Source organism: Anabrus simplex, chromosome 8 (genome assembly GCF_040414725.1).
Source record: "Anabrus simplex isolate iqAnaSimp1 chromosome 8, ASM4041472v1, whole genome shotgun sequence".
Classification (NCBI taxonomy): domain Eukaryota; kingdom Metazoa; phylum Arthropoda; class Insecta; order Orthoptera; family Tettigoniidae; genus Anabrus; species Anabrus simplex.
In genome coordinates this window covers 242,295,724-242,317,587 of record NC_090272.1, presented here as the reverse complement: position 1 = coordinate 242,317,587, position 21,864 = coordinate 242,295,724, and the positions used below count along the sequence as shown (strand labels likewise).

At 43.1% G+C, this 21,864-nt stretch overlaps 1 protein-coding gene across 1 annotated transcript in view; it reads right to left on the bottom strand.

Annotated features, from left to right (window-relative positions):
* The window catches only part of PDZ-GEF (PDZ domain-containing guanine nucleotide exchange factor), a 735,817-nt gene that overhangs the window by 592,861 nt on the left and 121,092 nt on the right, over nucleotides 1-21,864 (bottom strand). The gene's annotated exons all lie outside the window — the stretch shown is intronic.

Sequence of the window (21,864 nt, the reverse complement as noted above, 5' to 3'; positions counted from 1 at the left end):
GTGGACCCCGACCCACCTAAAATCTAAAATTTTGAAATATAACTTCAGAAAGTATTAACAATAGAAGCGAGGATAACGATCAATCAGTAATGATCATCATTTAGCGTTGTCGCCCAGGTGGCAGGTTCCCTGTAAGTTGTTTACATAGTTTTTTCGAACATCTCCCTCTGTAAATTACGTATTCCGATCCTTAACTCATCTCCCTATAAAGTAATACTTGCCCTAATATGTCCTCTTGAATTCCAACTTTATCATCTACTTTTAAAAGCTCCATTCAGGCTTATTCATCCACTAATGTCATTCCACGCCATCTCTCTGCTGACAGCTGGGAATATATCGCTTAGTCGGGCAACTCGTCTCCTTACTCCCAAGTCTTCCCAGCCCAAACTTTGCAACGTATTCGTAAGACGTCTGTTCAATTCCTGAATCATTTCATTGTTAAATTTGGTTAATAATGTAATGCTTTCTGGACACTTCTATCTTTGTGTTTTCTAATTACGCTACAGCTTATCAACTTTTGTACCGAGCTCGATAGCTGCAGTCGCTTAAGTATCCAGTATCCAGTAATCGGGAGACAGTGGGTTCGAGTCCCACTGTCGGCAGCCCTGAAGATGGTTTTCCGTGGTTTCCCATTTTCACACCAGGCAAAAGCCGGGGTTGTACCTTAATTAAGGCCACGGCCGCTTCTTTCCAGTTCCTAGGCCCCTCCTATCCCATCGTCGCCATAAGACATATCTGTGTCGGGGGGACGAAAAAAAAAAAAAAAAAAAAAAAAAAAAAAGCAAATTTTGTATACTGCATGTATCAAAACTAAGAAAATATTACAATAAAAAATACCCTCTCGCGGATCTGAGGTGTCCGATATTATGGGAGGCGGGTATTATCTTATATTCGTAATATTACTCCTACCGGGCGAGTTGGCCGTGCGCGTAGAGGCGCGCGGCTGTGAGCTTGCATCCGGGAGATAGTAGGTTCGAATCCCACTATCGGCAGCCCTGAAAATGGTTTTCCGTGGTTTCCCATTTTCACACCAGGCAAATGCTGGGGCTGTACCTTAATTAAGGGCCTCAGGGGCTCTGAACTTTGGAGCGTGGGTTGGCGACCACGGGGCCCTCAGCTGAGTCCTGGCATTGCTTCCACTTACTCGTGCCAGGCTCCTCACTTTAATCTATCCTGTCCGACCTCCCTTGGTCAACTCTTGTTCTTTTCCGACCCCGACGCTATTAGGTTTGCGAGGGCTAGGGAGTCTTTCATTTTCACGCCCTTCGTGGCCCTTGTCTTCCTTTGGCCGATACATTCATTTTTCGAAGTGTCGGATCCCTTCCATTTTTCCCTCTGATTAGTGTTATATAGAGGATGGTTGCCTAGTTGTACTTCCTCTTAAAACAATAATCACCACCATCACCACCTTAATTAAGGCCACGGCCGCTTCCTTCCAACTCCTAGGCCTTTCCTATCCCATCGTCGCCATAAGACCTATCTGTGTCGGTGCGACGTAAAGCCCCTAGCAAAAGAAAAAAGAAAAAAAAAGATTACTCTTTGGTGGGAAATTACCCAGAACAAATCGAGCTGTGTTTCTCGGAATTTTTGCAGTTCTTGAGTGAAGTAATCCTGGTGCGGGTTCCGTACACTACAACCACACACTAATTAAGGTCTTACCACTAATTTATACGCCCTGTCGTTTATATCCTTCCTACAACCTCTAAATACCCTTACAACCATATGATAAGATCTGTACCCTTTATTTACAATCTCTTTTATGTGATAACCCCAATTCTACCCCACCAGCACATTAAGGAGAATGTAACAATATGATTTCCCATTCTTCGAGATATGAACAATATTCTGTACGAAACGTACAAAAGCTTTTCCCAGATGAACTTTACACAATTCCTGCTATTAATCTTTCCTAATCGTTGCTAAATTATATGATTGACATGCGGTAACTATCAAGACATGTACGAGTACGCAAGTGACTGAGCCGGCTAACGTGTTTGTGGTGTTTAGGACCTCAACTGAGGAGGGAGGGCATACCATCTTTTTGCTAGTCGGTTAACGTCGAAGGGTTTTGGAGACGCAAGGGTGGAAGATAGCGGCCATGGCACAGCCTTAATATTTTGCTGTTGTGAAAATGGGAAACCATATTCGACAGTGGGATTAGAATCCACCATCTCCCGAATGCAAGCTCCGGCTCCGAAACGGGACTGACAGGATAGCGTGTGGCATCCCTAAGACTGTACACACAGGCTATCACACACCGAGCGACTTTACAAGGGATTAATGTCGGTACCAATAAACACCAAACAATGTTGCCAGTTATTTCGGGAATCAGCCAGGCTGGATAGGTTTTAGTTAGGGGTTCAGGGCGCATATATTCCGGATGCCACTGGTACATTACAGGACCCCGACAAGCTTGTAGTTTTACGAGCCACAGGGATGTGACTTAGCTAGGGCTCTGTTAACATCTTGAGGCCGCCTCTGTGAGAATGGGGCCCTGTGTAAGACAAATTCTACTGGTGAACAAGGCAGAGGTCCGCCTCTGTGGTGTAGTGGTTAATGTGGTTAGTAGGGCTCGGATGTTTAGGAAAAGTCATAACTTTTTCTTTGCCTCTATTTCCTTGCCTGATTGGATTTAGGTGCAAATTAGATGATTATCGTCACAATTAAGTGATTTTTATTTGTCATATAAATGCATATTTTGGCTATTTTTGTCATAAGGTCATATTTTGAGCTATTTTCACAGATGCGTCATATTTCGGTCATATTTTGGCGGCTTGACGACAGCTGTAGCTGTGCAAAATCATCTTCAATGTACCGAACCCGAAGTAGTGTTCATAAAACTGCTTCTCGGTATCACATCTGTAGTTAATACAAGCGGAATACTCTGCCTCTTCTATCAAGATTGGGTAGGAATTGTTTTCGAACAGTTTGTCAGAAAGTGTGACATATATACGGTATATAGTCGAACTTTGGAATTATATCGAGCGCAATTACTCGTTTAGAAACTGCTAGCTCAGAAATTCATGCAAATATTGAAATCCAGTACAACAATCACATGGAATAGTTAGCGAGAATGTAAAACGGAATTTTTAAGACACTCTCGCCAACTATTTTCGAGTCATATTTTGTAATTTTTACGTCATATTTCGTCACTTTTGAGGTCATATTTGCTTGCTTACTTGAGCTACTTTTACGTCTTAAACATCCGAGCCCTAGTGATTAGCTGCCACCCCTGGAGACTCTGCCACGAAATCTGAAAAGAGCTGGAACGGGGCCTACTCAGCCTCGGGAGGTCAAGTAAATAGAGGTGAGAGGGGGGGGGGGGGGCGGGTTCGATTTCCTCCTCAGCCATCCTCGAAGTTGTTTTACGTGGTTTCCCCACTTCTCCTCCAGGCAAATGCCGGGATGGTACCTAACTTAAGGTCACGGCCGCTTCCTTCCCTCTTAGTTGTCTATCCCTTCCAATCTTCCAATCCCCCTACTACAAGGCTCCTGTTCAGCGTAGCAGATGAGGCCGCCTGGGCGAGGTACAGGTCCTCCTTCCCAGTTGTATCTCCCGACCCTAAGTCTCACGCTCTAGGACACTGCCCTTGAGTCGGTAGAGGTTGGATTCCTGTCTGAGTGCGAGGGAAATACCAACCCTGGAGGGTAAAAGGATTAAGAAACAAAGAAGACGGCACAGAAAAATGAAGTTTATATCCTCGACCCAGCCGGCAGTCGAACTCGAGACCCAGCCGCAGCAGGTACACGATGATAACCATGTGTAAATAAGCATCACTTGACTAATAGCCGCCCTGAAAGTCTTCCAGAACTAAAGACCTTTCTATTTTCTAATCAATCCCAAGGGTTGTTTATAGACAACTAGCAAGATACCCGTGCTTCGCTACGGTATTATACTGAAATTTATAATTGAATGTTGTTTTAGATATATAATAAGCCGAAATTCGCGATCTGAATCGTTTTATGCGAGAATCCGCCAAAATTCGCGATCTGACTCGTTTTCTAATAGATTATGGCAAGTTTCCTCCCATTTTTCAATCTTTATTTCCAGCAATCGATTTCGTACTTCCCAGGCTAGGTCCAGGTATTCCACCCTGTCAGTTGGGTCCCTAAATCTTTGCCATCTTTTCTTATAAGCATTTTTAATATGGAACAAATCCTTCAGGAGATCCGGCGTGGTGTCGTCTTGGGTGCCTTGGCGGTACTGAACCCGCGGCCAGACTGCATTCTTAGTCATTACCCGTCCAGGACCCGTTTCCACCGCGGTCCGCACATTTGACGACGGTCCAGAACATTATTATTATTATTATTATTATTATTATTATTATTATTATTATTATTATTATTATAGATGTTCTGGACCCCACAGCAAGATGCAAGACCGCTACTTGGCGGTAAATTACATCTGCTGCCATTGTTATTTTTGAGAATGTGACCAGCACCAATGTCGCGCCTAGGCAAGTGTACGGGATTTCTGGCGATACGAATGACATACTTCCGTGCATTATTGACCTTATTATAGAGGTGAACAATTGGACGGTCAATCTCATTCCTATCGTTTATTTCAAATGTGTTTAAATTTTTATTCATATGCCAGGAGAATCTACTGTAATATAAGAACGTTCTCCAAAGGAAAAGTTGGCTGTTGAAAACGAACCCAGGAAAGATTAAAAAGATCGGTTTATGATCAGAATAAGTACATCGGAAATATACAGCCTGTTTCCAGTCATTCGACAGGGTCAGGAATGGAATGAATAAAGCCCCATCTAGCGGCGACAGTAGGAATTGTGCCGGCTGCCGAAGCACTCCTCTGGGGCAATGATCGATGAATGACAAATGAAATGAAATATTGGACAGTGTTGCTGGAATGAATGATGACAGGGAAAAGCGAAGTATCCGGAGAAAAACCTGTCCCGCCTCCGTTTTGTCCAGCACGAATATCACATGGAGTGACCGGGGTTTGGACCACGGAACCCAGCTGTGAGAGGCCGGCGCGCTGCCGCCAGCAACGGAGGCTCCTTATAAGTACATTATGAACAGCAAAATCAATTGGTCTCACCTCCTTTTACACCCCACCGCCGTTAAGTTTATTTACCCCCCCCCCCCAAAAACAAAATTAAAAGGAGGAGTGTTTCTTTATGTTTAAAGGAGATTCCAAACCCCAATGTTCACGTCTATTACCTTGAGTTTTGAGATATAAGTATCCCCATAAAAATAATTCGCTTTTTTTTACTTCCTTTCACACTTCTCCCCCCCCCCCCCCCCCTTAAGTGAATTTTCCGGCAAAAAATACTTGTTTCTTTAATAGTAAAGGATCTTCTAAATAGCAATTATCACGACTCTAACTTCTTCAGTTTTTGATTTATGTGTCCTCATGAAAGGAATTCAACTCCTTTCCACTCCCGCCCCCCAAGATGGTTTCCCCCACAAAACGCGTATTTCTTTGTTTTTAAAGGAGATCAAAATACCAATTTTCACGTCCATAACAACTTTAGTTTTTATTAGATGTATGTATTCTCATACAATTAAGTCAATTAATTTTAGAATTCTCCCCCCCCCCCCTTTCATTGGATTTTCCGAGAATACGCGTTTCTTTATTTTTAAAGGAGATCCCATATACAAATTTTTATTTCTGTAATATATTCAGTTTCTGAGATATATGTATCCTCATTAAAGGCATTCAACCCACTATTCACCCTTTTACACCCCTCCTATTGGGATTTACAGAAAACGAAAAAATACTTATTCCTTTACTTTTAAAGGAGATTCTAAATACCAATTTTTACATCTGTAAACTTTTAAAGTTTTAAGATATAGACACAAACATTTTAAAAATTCACCCCCCTTTTCACCCCCCATTATCCGGATTTTTCAAATACGAAAATATACGTGTTTCCTTATTAATAAAGTGGATCCCCAATACCAATTTTCAGGTCTGTAATATCTTCAGGTTCTGAAATATAAGTAGCCTCGTTAAAGGCATTCAACCTCTTTTTCACCCTTTTCCACCCTTCCTACCGGGATTTTCCGAAAACAAAAAAACGTGTTTCTTTATTTTTAAAGGAGATTCTAAATACCATATTTTACATCTATAAACTTTAAAAGTTTTGGGATATAGATACACTCATTTTAAAAATTCACCCCCCTTTTCACCCCCATTATTTGGATTTTCCAAAAACAAAAAAATACGTGTTTCTTTATTTTTAAAAGAGATCAAAGGTTCCAATTTTCAGGTCTGTAATATCTTCAGTTTCTGAGATATAAGTATCCTCATTAAAGGCATTCGATCCATTTTCACCCCTTTTCACCCCTCCTATTGGGATTTTCCGAAAACAAAAAAATACGTGTTTCTTTATTTTTAATGAAGATTCTAAATACCTATTTTTACATCTGTAAACTTTAAAAGTTTTGAGATATAGATGTACTGTTTTTAAAAATTCACCCCCCTTTTCACCCTCCCATTAATTGGATTTTTCAAAAACAAAAAAATACGTGTTTCCTTATTTTTAAAAGAGATCTAAAGTACCAATTTTCAGGTCTGTAATATCTTCAGTTTCTGAGATATAAGTACCGGTATTCTGATTAAAAGCATCCAACCCCCTTTTTTACCGTTTTTCACCCCTCCTATTGGGATTTTCTGAACACAAAAAATACGTATTTCCTTATTTTTAAAGGAGATTCTAAATACCAATTTTTACATCTGTAAACTTTCAAAGTTTTGAGATATAGATACACTCATTTTAAAATTCCAACCCCCTTTTCACCCCCTTAGCGAAGGAATATCCAAAAATCCTTTCTTAGCGAGCACCTACATCTTAATATGAATCTATGCCCAAAATTTCATTTCTTTATGTCCAGTAGTTTTGGCTCGGCGATGATGAATCAGTCAGTCAGTCAGTCAGTCAGTCAGTCAGTCAGGACAAGCTATTTTATATATATAGATTACTCCCCCATCTAACAGTGAGACACTTTAAATATAACAACTGAACATCGAGAATTTTCTTTACAAACTAACTCACACGCCGTCGTTAAAAACGCGGATATCGTTTTTAAGAATGCATTAATACAAAAACTGTTCAGCTTATTTTAATTGTTAGGGGCCGATGACCTAGCTGTTAGGTCCTTTTAAACAACACACATCATCATCATCATCCATTTTAATTGTAATCAGGACTCGTATCGCCTTCATTATAATGCAAAGCCTGTTTCCAGTGCCAAGAACTCACGGTTCGTTTGAATGTCGAGCGTCAAGCACCTACTTCCAAATGACATTACCAAACTTCATGGGGACTTGGCCTAGTTTCACAGCCGAATGCCCTTCCTATGTCAGAGATTGAGGTTTGGTTCACGTAGCTGTGAGCTTGCATTCGGAAGATGGTGAGCTTGAACCTGACTGTCAGTAGCCCCGAAGATGATTTTCTGTTGTTTCCCCATTTTCACACCATGAAAATGCTGCGGATGTGCTTTAGTGAAGGTCACTGTCACTTCCTTCCTACTCCTGGCCTGTCTTATCCCACCGTTGCCATAAGACCTGTCTGTGTTGGCACGACGTAAATACCCCACACGGTCGTGAACCGAGGATCACTACGCTGACTTTCTCGGTGCCATGAAAATCTTCTGTTGTGCGGCCGTTAATTTATTTGATGTAAGACTGCGCTGAACATACGACAATATTCAGATGCGATGAAGTGAACTCTTGTCTTCCCCAAGAACATAATTCTCTCACATATTTTATTAACTTCTCTCGAATAGCTGGAATCATTTGGAGTTTGATCGCGTTATTTATTCACGAATGAATACTCTGAATTCTCCTCTGCCAGCGGCCAGCTCTATTGATAAAACGCAATCGGCTTTTCTGTTGAGTTAGCAGAATTGAGTTGTGTGACGCAGTAATGTTTGCACTGGCCCCGCTCTCACCCTGCGGTTGGCTGGCTACTCCTAAGTTGGACGTAAAACCAAGAATGTAGGTAAGGTAAGCACCACATTCCTGCACATAGGGTTGGCGTAAAACAAGGCCAAATGCACAGTTCGACCCCACAGGTGTGAAATACGCGCTAGAAGAAGGCTAAAATCCATGTTGGTTAGAGTGCGGGACTATAAGTACAAATTGAGCAGGGCCTGGGAAGACCGAGAAGCCATCTCATGGTAATATTCTGTCGTCTTATTAAAGGGATAATATTAACAATAAAGGCGTTAGTGATCACTGGACTCCATTCCGCGTGCAAGCCTCAAATAAAATGAGTGTGTTTCGGTCTTCCTGTGCTGAGAATATAAAACATTCAAGATTTCAAAACATATTTCCTTGTTAAAAGAAAATTCGACAAAGATTGGTTTGGCCATTCTGAGGAGTTGGGAGGAAGAAAGTAAAATAGTTTACAACATGTCTGAGGGATAGAGAACAATTGTGGGTTAGCGGAGCGCGCCCAATGTCGAATAGAGTTCGTTCATGAGAGCGTGCAAAGAAAACGGGCTATCCACCGAATATCTTATATTTGAGACTATCTTGGATCAGAAGACGATAAAGTAGCAGGCGGCACTGTTTCCCCCACTGTAGTCTAAGGCACAGCAGCCACTAAGTTTATTCGTCACAAAGATAACTGCAGCACAAAAGAATTCGATGGGAGAATACGGTATATACAGCGTGTTCTCAAGGGGGTGGATAACACATGTAACCTACGGTCGATCCTTGAGTCTTGCACACTTTGTACGAGAAGTATTGTGACATTACATGTCGCCACGTTACTAAAAAACGAAATGGCGTATGGCTTTTAGTGCCGGGAGTGTCCGAGGACAAGTTCGGTTCGCCAGGTGCAGGTCGTTTGATTTGACGCCCGTAGGCGACCTCCGCGTCGTGATGAGGATGAAATGATGATGAAGACGTCACATACACCCAGCCCCCGTGCCAGCGAAATTAACTAATTATGGTTAAAATTCCCGACCCTCCCGGAAATCGAACCCGGGACCCCTGTGACCAAAGGCCAGCACGCTAACCACAGGGATACTGCATGCTAATACAAGAAGTCCTCACCTCACTGATTGCCGGACACGTTCGATATGGTAGCCTAACCCTGTAATACGATGGCTCACTCCAAACTTCATCTGCCCCCATTCCCGCTCATAACCAAAACAGGCGAAGCTCCTAAACGACCGGCCATAGGACACATGTTGTTAGGGATTTGTGTGTACTTCCCCCCTCCCCCGCCCACTGCTGCGAAATTATTCCAGAAAGATGAAACTTCAGGTCAGTTCTACAAATTCCTTTTGAATGTCCATGTTTAAGGCACCGCAAAGTATGTTTTCAAAATTTCGTCATTTTTAAGCAGTGTAACCTATATAAAGAGTTTCTGTAGATACCCGTATTCCCATTTTCTAAAGATGGGTGAACTGAAGTTATGTATGAAAATCTATTCGCCATCAAGAACAGAGAGAAGTGAAACTGAAGTGGCTCAGGCAGTAGAGTACAAGAACTCCTGTGGAACAATATCCCGGCACGAAGACTTATAAAACAAACCGGTTATAACGTCTGCGAATGGCCCGCTGCTGCTGCTGAAAGTAGCTGCACACTTACCAGAAGAGAAATAAGTCCTGTATTTCTTCTCGTTGAGAGTAATGCAGCCAATTCCTTCGCGATGCTGACATCTTATGTACCATTTTTCTTCAATATTAAAAACTTTCCTTTTATTTTGCGACATCTTCACAGCGATGCTTGCCTTCACTATTTAACAGATTTGAAATCTACAATCACTGCCTTCGTGAGGTACAGGCCGTACTGTACCTCCGATGACGTCACACAAAGAGGCGAACTGTTTCCTCCGCCCGACCCGTGTAATGCAAGGACGTGATGCGTCTGTACCTTTTGTAATTATGAAATATTTACAAATGTTGTATTAATATTACAGGTGAGATCACTAAAACCTGTAATCGCGTCATAACTCGTAAGTCAGGTCTATGTAATTTTAGGAGAAGTAGGATTGAAGTGCGATCTACGCGGTCAAAGCTTCAGTGTTTTACTCGTCAATGTACCCAACAAATAATTATTATTCATTAATACAAATATGGAGACAACAAACGTGCAATAATAAATTTTACTTCTATACCTCTAGATGGCCACAAATACCGTAGATATCTTGCTTTTTTTTTTTCTTTCGTTGACACTTCTGGTACTATCCTTCGAAGACTTCCTTGAGACTCTTTCTTCTATACAAACATTTGTATAATTTTTTGTTTAGGAATAGCCCATGTTTTCCCAAATATTAATGCACTGATCATTCAGATCTATTAGTTACTTCCCACATTCACGGAAACTGCAGAGGAATGGTTCTTACTCGCATTAATTTTGGGGAGGAAAGGCAGCGCGTACTCAACATTACGAACCCAGGAAATAACCATATGTAGGTTCCATTGGTTACTGTCCACTTTTATACTTGTTCTGTATCAAAAATAAAAAGCTCTGCTGTAAATCTGTGAAACAAGAAAGTCAAAAGCAGAACTCATCATCAGCTCTGGAAAATGAGTGAAATATACACCTTTATTCTTCGTAATAGGTATTTTTTCGGTTGGGATTTTCGTTTTTCATAAAGGTTACCTTCCCCCATACGAAGAAAATGAAAATATTAATGTCTATTTACTTGTATAGTTGTATTTTCGACGTGGTACGCGCAAGTTCTCAGCGTTGTGGCAAATGCGAACTTTCGCACACTGTATTTAAATTTGTACCACATTATATTTCCACAAAAACGTGTTATACGATAACAATTAAATGAATAAATTACAGGAGAAGTATTACGTCCCTTGAATTTACATTACTCACCACGTGAAGATACCATGCCTAACCTGAACTATGAGGACTCATCTTAATAACAGCTGTTTACGTAAATCCTGATGTGATAAATTTAAAGAAATAACATGCGATATACGTAAATATAAATTTTTGTCTCTCAACGGTCACAATTATCCTAAGAATGTCCCCAGTCCTTATGGATTACATTCACAAGTACAACTTGTAACATTCACTTAGCTCGCCTCAGTCGATCAGCTGATTGGCTTGGTGCGCTTTCTACAGTACGGCCTGTATATTACGAAGGCAGTGCTACAATCAAGAGTTTGCTTTACATTGTTGTCAACAATCCGTAAATAGTAACAAACAACGACGTTATGGTCGATACAGTTCTCCGTCGTGTTGTACGATACACCTACCAATACGTCGTTAGATATAGATTGTTGCACTATGAGTGCGATTGCTGCAATGGCGTCCTCCATTTTGTAGTCATTGAATGCTACATTCTCCATTGAGGATGGCGTATTGCATTTGTCATGTTACTTTCGTTTGAATTTCACAAGATAGGTAGGTTCATATGAACACCATGATCAACTCTCTGTTGGTGCATAAGGCCAGTTTTGTGTTCCGGACTCCTTTATACGCACGCTTCTCTCAGTTTTATTGTCGGGCCAAGTACGTAGCAGGGAACTTCTTGATGGAGTTTCGGATGCTACGTCATTAAAAACTTTTGCAAACCAGTATTCATCTGTATTATTAGCCATCATTAACTCAGTACAACGATGTCCTATTATTCGTTAGGACAGTGTGTCCGAAACTTCGATAAACTCTCCTGGAAAGGTGAAGAGGGTCACCGAAAATGATAACGGAATCGGTCGCAATTAATTCCTGGCGAGTTACCTTACAACTCTTGCGAAATCCCACCGATAGTTGCAATACATTTGAAGCTACGATGTATACAGCATTCCTTAGATAAAAAATAGAAGTAAGAAGGACTGTCGCTTTAAGTAGCTATTAGAGAATTATGAAAACTAGCATTAGAGGTAGTGAGCTTGCAAACCACATTTCCACATTCATCGAGTGAAGCGCTCATCATACCTATTTTAGGAAAAGCGCTATTATCATATTCATGAAATGGACACATAAATCAGGTCTTTTATGGTGAAGAATATTTGGAAATGACAGACTGAAGGTCACTTCGTGTGAATATGCCACCACGCGGTCCTCATTTCATTCTGCCATTAGAGGACATTATCGCATTCCTAACTAGAAGGAAATAGGGTTTGGCACGTGCTAGTTTCTTTTCCCTGTACCTTTCTCATGCGACAAAACTAAAATATATATATATATATATATATTTTTTGAAATAGGTACATGGTCTAGAAAAGAGAAAAAATTGCTAAAATAATTATTTCTGCCATATGTGTTCAGCACGATCGGAACTATTTCTCTGCTGATCATTTCTGAACATATTGAAGCAAGGATTCAGTCACATGTTCCATGTAATCTGGTTCTCAACATGTTACAACAGCTGTTTTCCTTGGAGACGCATACTGCGAGTATTGGTTGTACATGAAGTGTAATCAGAGGTAAGGCTTTTTGCAGATGATGTTATTCTGTACAGAGTATTAAATAAGTTACAAGATTGTGAGCAACTGTAAAATGACCTCGATAATGTTGTGAGATGGACAGTAGGCAATGGTATGTTGATAAACGGGGTTAAAAGTCAGGTTGTGAGTTTCACAAATAGGAAAAATCCTCTCAGTTTTAATTACTGCGTTGATGGGGTGAAAGTTCCCTTTGGGGATCACTGTAAGTATCTAGGTCTTAATATAAGGGAAGATCTTCATTGGGGTAATTACATAAATGGAACTGTAAATAAAGGGTACAGATCTCTGCACATGGTTATGAGGGTGTTTAGGGGTTGTAGTAAGGATGTAAAGGAGAAGGCATATAAGTCTCTGGTAAGACCCCAACTAGAGTATGGTTCCAGTGTATGGGACCCTCACCAAAATTACTTGATTCAGGAACTGGAAAAAATCCAAAGAAAAGCAGCTCGATTTGTTCTGGGCGATTTCCGACAAAAGAGTAGCGTTACAAAAATGTTGCAATCATTTAAGAAAAGGCTAGGAAAACAACAGGTAGGGAATTTGCGACCTGGGGGACTGTCCTAACTTAGCCTTATCAATAAAAAATCACGATAACTGGCTAAAAGAAATTAGTGAAGACCTAAATAAAATTGGCACTATTGAAGAACATTCAAAATATAATAACATTCAGAACCTTACTTTACAAAACCAAATTTTCTGTAAAGTGTACCTGACTGAATACAGGAAGACAGCGAGCGGATGAAGAGAAGAAGAAAGAGCTAACACCGCGCTCCTTAATGAATCAAAGAAACCCCACCATTTTTAATTACAGTTTTAAGAAAATATTCGACACCTGTTACCTACTTGACAGTTTTGTTACGTAATTATTCCTACCGCCCCCCCCCCCTCTGCCGACAACTACTTCTTGTTTCTTCATGTTCTATGACCGGAAAGGTTACGATTCGAATAGTCTTCCACACTGCGATATTCACCATCGCCGAGACCAGCACCACATCAGACTTGACATGGTACCACACAAACTGACAACTTTCGGGGCTAGAACTAATGAGCTTCGCCGCACAGTTTTCTTTCTTTCTTTCTGTGACAGTTCCGTTAGGGACATGGTGGTTCACATAAGTAATGCACAACTTTCTGTTTTTGTTTGTAAAATAGCATGCTGGAGAAGGATCAAATTTCATATACAGCAACTACAAACCTTGCTTTCTCGCTCTTGTTATTGTTGCACATCCCCATGGAGTTGAAACACCCTCAAGTGTAACTGAACGAGTCTGTGCTCTTTACTGTACAACAGGTGCTACGTCTGTCTAAATACGGTACATAAGCATATTCTGTACCCTATAATTGTAATTATGTAATACGGTAATTTTTAGTGGAATTGGAGGCATCTCGTGTATGTGGGGCTTTGCTCTTTCTTCACTCAACATGCTTCAATGGTAAATAATAATAATAATAATAATAATAATAATAATAATAATAATAATAATAATAATAATAATAATAATAATAATAATAATAATAATAATAATAATAATAACAACATGACGAACATCAGTGATGGTCCAGAATGGACGTTAACAGACCATGGAAAGATTTTTTTTTTTTTTTTTGCTAGTACGTCGCACCGACACAGATAGGTCTTATGGCGACGATGGGACAGGAAATGCCTAGGAATGGGAAGGAAGCGGGGCCGTGGCCTCAATTAAGGTACAGCCCCAGCATTTCCCTGGTGTGAAAATGGGAAACCACGGAAAACCATCTTCAGGGCTGCCGCAGTGGCGTACGAACCCACTATCTCCCGGATGCGACATGGAAAGATTGGAAGAGTCAAGAAGTTTAAGTAATCCAAGAGAATGGGCTAGAAAAAGAAGCAACGAATGTCGGCATCCGGAAATTACTGAGTTCTTTCCCGCTTGTCCGTAAGAGCCAGCCAGAGCTACCGATACCGGTGCGCTCGTGGCCCTCCTCTGACACAGTTCAGTTTAAGAAAGGAGTGACTTAGTTTTAGATTTGCTTGGCACGTTAGCGTGTTTTAGTCAATGAAGCACCACAGGGGGCAAATTTGTTTCATATTCCTTACCCGACTGGCATAGTAACTCTTTATGTTTGCCCATCCAAGTACTAACCATGCCGGATGTTGCTGTTGGGTTTGCAACGGCCACTGCGCTAATTAATATTTGGATAACCTTATGTAGGTGGTGGTTGATTTTGAATAAGCAGCGTTGTTAGGGGTCCAGTAGTGTTGTAGATGCATTTTAATTTTTGGTGAGAAGCAGCGGGATGGCCAGGGTCGGCGGGGTTACTGGGCGTTAGAAGCCCGTCCCCCGCTACTGCTCACAAGTAGGCACTTTGAGGTGTTATTTAGTTTTAAAGCTTTCGGGACCGTATAGAAGAAGTGACGGTGGATGGTTAACCCTAGTGAATGAGTTGCTGGGCGGGTCCCGTGAGCCACATATAGCTCACAGCTATGTGATACACTTATAGAGTAATCTGGAGTAGTCTGACGTCAATCCACTCTACTCCCCTTAATGGCATGGAAGACAAGGTTTCCCGACCTTTCTACTAAAAGTGTTAAACTATTCTGAAAATAAACCTGGAAAGTTAGCTCCGAAGGCTTCCATATGTTACTGTGTGTTGAACTTAGATGGACATTTAAAAAAAATGCTATTTGTTCCGGGCGTCGACCTATAGAGATCTTTTGCCCCAACTTGCACCATATGGTATGAACCTGCGTGTAATTGGAATTGAGGAAGTGCAAAGTGTTGAATGCGAGGAAAGGAAGGTTAAGGACGACACAAACACCCAGTCCCCAAGCCAGGGATGTTAATCATTTACAATTAAAAATCTCGGACCCGGCCGGGAATCGAACCCAGGGCCAGCGGGTGACAGGCGGACGCGTTGCCCCCTAAAGAGACGCACATTACTACACTCCGTACTGCACCAGAGATGATCGGCCTCACGCACCGGTCACATGCCTATGGGTGGGGCGGTAGATAACATCCTGAGGTACGACGAAACTAAAAAGGTGACCAGGAACTCTCAATTTGAGAACGAGGGCTCCCCTAGCTGAGCCAGGCTCCTCACCACGACCCTTCCCTTTATTTCGCCGATACCTTCATTTCTTGAAGCGACGGAACTATTCCGTTGTTCTTCTGATTAGTGTTAAAAGACGATGGTTGTCCAGTTGTACGTCCTCTTAAAACAATAATCACCATCACCACAACCTTTCCAGATCAATTCCTGCTCCAGATATTTAGTATGTTTTTAATTTTCAAATTTTACTTTCCTCTCCCCAAAGATAATAATAATAATAATAATAATAATAATAATAATAATAATAATAATAATAATAATAATGATAAAAACAAATTATATCACTAAAATGTTACTTCAAACATAAATCAGAAACCTCGGCCCTACATAGTGCATTGGTTATAGCAGATAACGGTTTTACACGCCTCAATATGAACACCCCGGCTTCAGTTACAATGTCATTCTCCACAAATGAGCAAAAGATCCTTCTATGGAAAAAGAAACCTCTTCATGGACGGTATCCAAATGAGTTAAATCAGCCATATAACGACAAACAAGCGTCGCATGAGTGGCTGACACATTCGGATATATACCCAGAAACAGAGGGCTTCATGTTCGCCATACAAGATCAAGTCATTGCCACAAGGAACTACAGAAAGCATATACATGATCCGTCTGTCTATTCAGATCTGTGCCGACGATGTAATACATCTCCAGAAACCATCCAGCACATAACCTCAGGTTGTCAACTAATGGCAAACACAGACTACAAGTACAGACACGACCAAATTGCAAAAATCATTCACCAGAAATTAGCCCGACAAAGTAACCTAATCCATTGTACCACAGCATATTAGAAGTACAAACCCCAATCAGTCTTGGAAAGTGAAAATTACAAAATTTACTGGGATAGAAGTATCATCCCTGATAAAACTATTACCTGCAATAGACCAGATATAACTTTTGTAGATAAAAACAAGAAAATCTGCTTCGTAATTGATACACAACCTTCAATCAACACATACAGAGAAGATTTCCAAATACACAGATCTGGCCACAGAGATAAAAACCATGTGGAAACTCAACAATGTTATCATAATTCCAGTAGTGATTGGATGTAATGGTATTATACCAAAGACACTACACAGGAGCATTGAAGCTCTTAATATCCACCCTCTCACTTACAGAGAATTACAAAAAGCAGCAATCCTGGCCACTTGCCATATAGTAAGAAAGTTTATTGGCATGAACCATCCACCATATACAGAGGACTAATGAAAATAGTCCACTAATAATTTTGACCGTTTGTATGTAGTAAATATCTCATAAATATCTGTCAAGTCTATTTTTCAACAATGTTAAGTATATACCGATATGTATGAAGCATATGTGCGTATGTACCAAATAATACTTCTTCCATGTACATTGTACCGAAGAAGCTCATAAACCCAATTATGAAATTGTGAATTATATATAATAATAATAATAATAATAATAATAATAATAATAATAATAATAATAATAATAATAATAATAATAATAATAATAATAATAATAATAATAATCGTATGGTCTCAGCTACCATCTAGGCTGCTCCGGGTCAACTGTTACCGTACTAGACTACTAAACGGTTTTCATTCCTCCCTTGAAGGGGGAGGCGGGCCTCCTGGACGGTGACACCGTCTCTCAGGTCAGGAGATTTGTATGGGAGAAGGAGATGTGTGGAGAAGATGAGAGGGTTGGCGGCCGTGGCCTATACTAGGAACTGTCCCAGCAATCGATTTACTGCAGGAGAACGAAAAACGACGAAAAACCATTCTCAGAACAGCCTAAGGTGGGGGCCACCCCCTCTCCGTCTGCCGACTACAGAGATGTAGAGCTACGGTAGAGCTCCTCAGCTCGGTGCAAAGCTGTCGGACCACTTGTGGATCGAGACCTACTTTTCATCCGCTCACGTCCTCCGGGTCAATTTTGACGTTCCGTTTTACTCTTCCACGAAGCATGCCGACATACAACATGGGCTTCGTTCCGCCCTTCAAGTTTCTGACTACCTTTGCCGGGAATGAACCACGGATTTTGGGACGCGGAGGCTGATATTCAACATGAAGTGAACAATGTCCGGTTATAAGTACACTCTCTGCAAACAATCAAATTCTGTAACATGCCTGCCCTCTACTACCCCCCTTCGGTATTACCTGCAAGGAATCAGCACAGATGGGAGACAGCTATTGTCCTTTGCTTTCCTGTGCACCTTCTCGAACCTTCTCTAGTCGAGTCCTGAATATACGAGTACTCCACCAACGAGAGAAACACAAGGGCGTTCGAAACGAGAGGTGGTTATTGTGTTGGAAAGTCAAATGTGCGGAGGGTGTTGCACCAGTGTTGTAGTTCCGTATTCGGACTGGAGCGGCAACAGTGTTGGATGTCATCTGTGTCCCACCAGTGCCAGGTGTGTGTACTGACTGGAGTATTGTATGTGTAGCGCCGTAGAGTGAGTGACTGGAGCTTGATGGTAGTAGTGTTGGGTGTCATATGTGTCCCACCAGTGCCAGGTGAGTGTACTGACTGGAGTATTGTATGTGTACCGCCGTAGAGTGAGTGACCGGAGCTTGACGGCAGTAGTGTTGGATGTCATCTGTGTTCCACCAGTGCCAAGTGTGTGTACTGACTGGAGTATTGTATGTGTAGCGCCGTAGAGTGAGTGACTAGAGCTTGACGGCAGTAGTGTTGGGTGTCATGTGTGTCCCACCAGTGCCAGGTGTGTGTACTGACTGGAGTATTGTATGTGTAGCGCCGTAGAGTGAGTGACTGGAGCTTGATGGTAGTAGTGTTGGGTGCCATGTGTGTCCCACCAGTGCCAGGTGTGTGTACTGACTGGAGTATTGTATGTGTAGCGCCGTAGAGTGAGTGACTGGAGCTTGATGGTAGTAGTGTTGGATGTCATCTGTGTCCCACCAGTGCCAGGTGAGTGTACTGACTGGAGTATTGTATGTGTACCGCCTTAGAGTGAGTGACCGGAGCTTGACAGCAGTAGTGTTAGGTGTCATGTGTGTCCCACCAGTGCCAGGTGTGTGTACTGACTGGAGTATTGTATGTGTAGCGCCGTAGAGTGAGTGACTGGAGCTTGATGGTAGTAGTGTTGGGTGCCATCCGTGTCCCACCAGTGCCAGGTGTGTGTACTGACTGGAGTATTGTATGTGTAGCGCCGTAGAGTGAGTGACTGGAGCTTGATGGTAGTAGTGTTGGGTGTCATATGTGTCCCACCAGTGCCAGGTGAGTGTACTGACTGGAGTATTGTATGTGTACCGCCGTAGAGTGAGTGACCGGAGCTTGACGGCAGTAGTGTTGGATGTCATCTGTGTTCCACCAGTGCCAAGTGTGTGTACTGACTGGAGTATTGTATGTGTAGCGCCGTAGAGTGAGTGACTAGAGCTTGACGGCAGTAGTGTTGGGTGTCATGTGTGTCCCACCAGTGCCAGGTGTGTGTACTGACTGGAGTATTGTATGTGTAGCGCCGTAGAGTGAGTGACTGGAGCTTGATGGTAGTAGTGTTGGGTGCCATGTGTGTCCCACCAGTGCCAGGTGTGTGTACTGACTGGAGTATTGTATGTGTAGCGCCGTAGAGTGAGTGACTGGAGCTTGATGGTAGTAGTGTTGGATGTCATCTGTGTCCCACCAGTGCCAGGTGAGTGTACTGACTGGAGTATTGTATGTGTACCGCCTTAGAGTGAGTGACCGGAGCTTGACAGCAGTAGTGTTAGGTGTCATGTGTGTCCCACCAGTGCCAGGTGTGTGTACTGACTGGAGTATTGTATGTGTAGCGCCGTAGAGTGAGTGACTGGAGCTTGATGGTAGTAGTGTTGGGTGCCATCCGTGTCCCACCAGTGCCAGGTGTGTGTACTGACTGGAGTATTGTATGTGTAGCGCCGTAGAGTGAGTGACTGGAGCTTGATGGTAGTAGTGTTGGATGTCATCTGTGTCCCACCAGTGCCAGGTGAGTGTACTGACTGGAGCATTGTATGTGTACCGCCTTAGAGTGAGTGACCGGAGCTTGACAGCAGTAGTGTTAGGTGTCATGTGTGTCCCACCAGTGCCAGGTGTATGTACTGACTGGAGTATTGTATGTGTAGCGCCGTAGAGTGAGTGACTGGAGCTTGATTGTAGTAGTGTTGGGTGCCATCCGTGTCCCACCAGTGCCAGATGTGTGTACTGACTGGAGTATTGTATGTGTAGCGCCGTAGAGTGAGTGACTGGAGCTTGACGGCAGTAGTGTTAGGTGTCATGTGTGTCCCACCAGTGCCAGGTGTGTGTACTGACTGGAGTATTGTATGTGTAGCGCCGTAGAGTGAGTGACTGGAGCTTGATGGTAGTAGTGTTGGGTGTCATGTGTGTCCCACCAGTGCCAGGTGTGTGTACTGACTGGAGTATTGTATGTGTACCGCCGTAGAGTGAGTGACCGGAGCTTGACGGCAGTAGTGTTGGGTGTCATGTGTGTCCCACCAGTGCCAGGTGAGTGTACTGACTGGAGTATTGTATGTGTACCGCCGTAGAGTGAGTGACCGGAGCTTGACAGCAGTAGTGTTGGATGTCATCTGTGTCCCACCAGTGCCAGGTGAGTGTACTGACTGGAGTATTGTATGTGTAGCGCCGTAGAGTGAGTGACTAGAGCTTGACGGCAGTAGTGTTGGGTGTCATGTGTGTCCCACCAGTGCCAGGTGTGTGTACTAACTGGAGTTTTGTATGTGTAGCGCCGTAGAGTGAGTGACTAGAGCTTGACGGCAGTAGTGTTGGGTGTCATGTGTGTCCCACCAGTGCCAGGTGTGTGTACTGACTGGAGTATTGTATGTGTAGCGCCGTAGAGTGAGTGACCGGAGCTTGATGGTAGTAGTGTTGGGTGTCATGTGTGTCCCACCAGTGCCAGGTGTGTGTACTGACTGGAGTATTGTATGTGTAGCGCCGTAGAGTGAGTGACTAGAGCTTGACGGCAGTAGTGTTGGGTGTCATGTGTGTCCCACCAGTGCCAGGTGTGTGTACTAACTGGAGTTTTGTATGTGTAGCGCCGTAGAGTGAGTGACTAGAGCTTGACGGCAGTAGTGTTGGGTGTCATGTGTGTCCCACCAGTGCCAGGTGTGTGTACTGACTGGAGTATTGTATGTGTAGCGCCGTAGAGTGAGTGACCGGAGCTTGATGGTAGTAGTGTTGGGTGCCATGTGTGTCCCACCAGTGCCAGGTGTGTGTACTGACTGGAGTATTGTATGTGTAGCGCCGTAGAGTGAGTGACCGGAGCTTGACAGCAGTAGTGTTGGGTGTCATCTGTGTCCCACAAGTGCCAGGTGAGTGTACTGACTGGAGTATTGTATGTGTAGCGCCGTAGAGTGAGTGACTGGAGCTTGATTGTAGTAGTGTTGGGTGCCATCCGTGTCCCACCAGTGCCAGATGTGTGTACTGACTGGAGTATTGTATGTGTAGCGCCGTAGAGTGAGTGACTGGAGCTTGACGGCAGTAGTGTTAGGTGTCATGTGTGTCCCACCAGTGCCAGGTGTGTGTACTGACTGGAGAATTGTATGTGTAGCGCCGTAGAGTGAGTGACTGGAGCTTGATGGTAGTAGTGTTGGGTGTCATGTGTGTCCCACCAGTGCCAGGTGTGTGTACTGACTGGAGTATTGTATGTGTACCGCCGTAGAGTGAGTGACCGGAGCTTGACGGCAGTAGTGTTGGGTGTCATGTGTGTCCCACCAGTGCCAGGTGAGTGTACTGACTGGAGTATTGTATGTGTACCGCCGTAGAGTGAGTGACTAGAGCTTGACAGCAGTAGTGTTGGATGTCATCTGTGTCCCACCAGTGCCAGGTGAGTGTACTGACTGGAGTATTGTATGTGTAGCGCCGTAGAGTGAGTGACTAGAGCTTGACGGCAGTAGTGTTGGGTGTCATGTGTGTCCCACCAGTGCCAGGTGTGTGTACTAACTGGAGTTTTGTATGTGTAGCGCCGTAGAGTGAGTGACTAGAGCTTGACGGCAGTAGTGTTGGGTGTCATGTGTGTCCCACCAGTGCCAGGTGTGTGTACTGACTGGAGTATTGTATGTGTAGCGCCGTAGAGTGAGTGACCGGAGCTTGATGGTAGTAGTGTTGGGTGCCATCCGTGTCCCACCAGTGCCAGATGTGTGTACTGACTGGAGTATTGTATGTGTAGCGCCGTAGAGTGAGTGACTGGAGCTTGACGGCAGTAGTGTTAGGTGTCATGTGTGTCCCACCAGTGCCAGGTGTGTGTACTGACTGGAGTATTGTATGTGTAGCGCCGTAGAGTGAGTGACTGGAGCTTGATGGTAGTAGTGTTGTGTGTCATGTGTGTCCCACCAGTGCCAGGTGTGTGTACTGACTGGAGTATTGTATGTGTACCGCCGTAGAGTGAGTGACCGGAGCTTGACGGCAGTAGTGTTGGGTGTCATG